Source organism: Carlito syrichta, unplaced genomic scaffold (assembly GCF_000164805.1).
Source record: "Carlito syrichta isolate Samal-C Ts95f unplaced genomic scaffold, Tarsius_syrichta-2.0.1 Scaffold287827, whole genome shotgun sequence".
In the NCBI taxonomy this organism is placed as follows: Eukaryota; Metazoa; Chordata; class Mammalia; order Primates; family Tarsiidae; genus Carlito; species Carlito syrichta.
Window position 1 is genome coordinate 502,375 of NW_007231923.1, and position 2,467 is coordinate 504,841.

Genomic DNA, 2,467 nt, shown 5'->3' on the forward strand with positions numbered 1-2,467 from the left:
AAATCCCTCCACTGTTGTGGCCTTCACTTCTTGGAATCAAAATGTAAGAGCAAATAGAGCCCTCAAACAAAATCAAGTCAAACTTAACTTTTCATAGACAAAGACCCCATGCTGGAAGAATGACAGTCTCAAGCCCCACAACTGCCTGGTGCAGGCAGGGGTGACACCGTGGGTCCCTGACCCCTGCCTGTCCAGTACTGTGTGAGTGTTTCTGGTTACCAGCGTAGATTTCAATGTCAAGAGACAAATCGTGTTGCTCTCAAGGAGGAATTCCAGATCCCAGGGCAGGCTGTGGGAGAACCAGGATTTCACTCAACCCCTCAAGGGCAGTCAGGTTCCCAATTCCATACCTGCCTTTAGCACCTTCCACATTTCACCTGCAACAATCACCTTGTTTATAATACTGGCACAGAGCTTGTCTTCCCCGCTAGACCAAAGCTCCATGAGGAATAGAATCTATTTATATCTTTCACCGTGAAAGCCTAATACAAGTTCTCACATGTAATAGGCATTTAAAAGATGTTTGTTGAATGAATAAGTGAATAGCCAGAAATTATGAATGATGTTCAATTGCTGCTAACAGAGACCTAACTACATAGGCTTAATCATATTTAGGGTTTATTCTCCTACTTGTTAGGTAGTGAGGGGCTGGCACTGGTACAGTACAGGATCACTAAAGACCTAAACTTCTAACTGTCAGTTCTAGCATCCTTAGAGTTGGCGCCCATCTTGAAGGACACAAAATGACTCCTGGAGCTTCAACCATCATGTGTACATCCCAGACAGTAAGACTGAGAAGGAGAAGAAGAAAAAGGAGCTTTCCAAGAGTCTGGAAAGTAGTCACCCCACCTACAAGAAATGTTGAAAAGTGTAGTATTTTTTCTGGTCACATTTCCTTCATGACTAAAATTAAGCTTCTCTCACTAAGGAAGAAGGAAAAAATGGAGCTCAGGTGGGATGATAGGGTGCCTTTGGCCCCGGAACACTTAGTAAGCCCCAACAAGACACCTAACCTAAGTTATTTTTTAATCCTCCCAGTGACCTGACGTGAACTCTGATTATTTCAGTCTTCAAACAGCAACAGTAAGATGCTTGATACCTTGCCTAAGGCCATGAACTAATATGCTACAGAGACAAGACCAAAATGATGGGGTGCTCTGCCCACGGGCTCTTATGACCACCAGTAGAATGATTGTATGTCCTTCCTCTTCTCCTCCCCCACAAAAAAACCAAAACCCAAAAACAAACAAAAAATAGACCTTCCCCAGGTCTCACTGAAGGCAGAGGTAGTCTTCACATCAGCGCTGCCTGCTCTTCAGGAGGCTTCCTGGTGGGGGACACCGCAGACAGAGCGAGGCGTCCTTGGGAGGGCCAGCCAGGATAGCAAAGTATGACCCATATTCTCAGTTCCCCTTCTTCTCTCAGCCCCTGCCTAGCCTGCTGCTGTCCAGGCTGGGCAGGGGCTGTTTTTCTCCCACACATACCCACTGGAGCTGCCAGGAGGTCGTGTGATATTTGGAAAGGAGGCCCGGGTCCCCTCACTTCACCCTCCTCATTGTAGCTGCGCTAGTTCTCCTCTGAGTATAAGCAGAGCTTTTCTGATGGTGAAACTAAGACATCAAGTCCGTGCACTGGAATTGTTTGGAAAGGAAACAGGGAAAGAGAGATGAGGCCCAGTGGGTGAGGAATTCCACAGGTTGACGGCCATAATGAGCAGCTTTCAATCTCAATTCCGAAAAGCACATCTAACCACAAATACATCCAGTCTGTTGACAGTACATTGAAGGCAATCCTGGAGTAGAAAATTAAGTAACAATAAGTTATTTGATTTGGGATATGTATTTGCAACAATAGAACTAGATCATACATTGATCCCAAGTAAGAACAAATTCAAGGGTTTTGTTGTTGTTCTTGTTCTTCTTGTTCTTCTTCTTCTTCTTCTTTTTCTTTGTAGGCACAAAATACTTTGGAGCCTCAAAAAGAAGAAAAAGAACTAAACAGAGAAAGCAGTGACCATTGACTCTGAATTAGAAAGACCCCTTGGTATTTGAACCGATTGGATAGATTTTTCACTTTATTTTGTTGGAGAGAAGTTCATTTTATGCCTTTTCATCTTCACCCAGTTCAGACAGACCCAGAAAATTCCCGGGTAGGGAGTGGGTCTGCCTGGAGGCCTCCACAGTTGACTAGGGTGAGTCAAAACTTGTGGGAACATGGTGGCTGCCATAGGCCAGTAAGGCTGCCATAACAAAATACCACAGACTGGGTACCTTGTAAACAAGAATAATTTACTTTTCACAGTTCTGAAGGTTGGAAGTCCAAGGTCAAGATGCCAGCAGATTTAGTGTCTGGTGAGAATCAACTTTCTTGTTCATAGATGGCTCCTTCTCTCTGTCCTCACATGGTAGAAGGGGTGAACCAGCTCTCATGGGCGCCTTTTATTAGGGTATAAGGTACCTAATCCCAG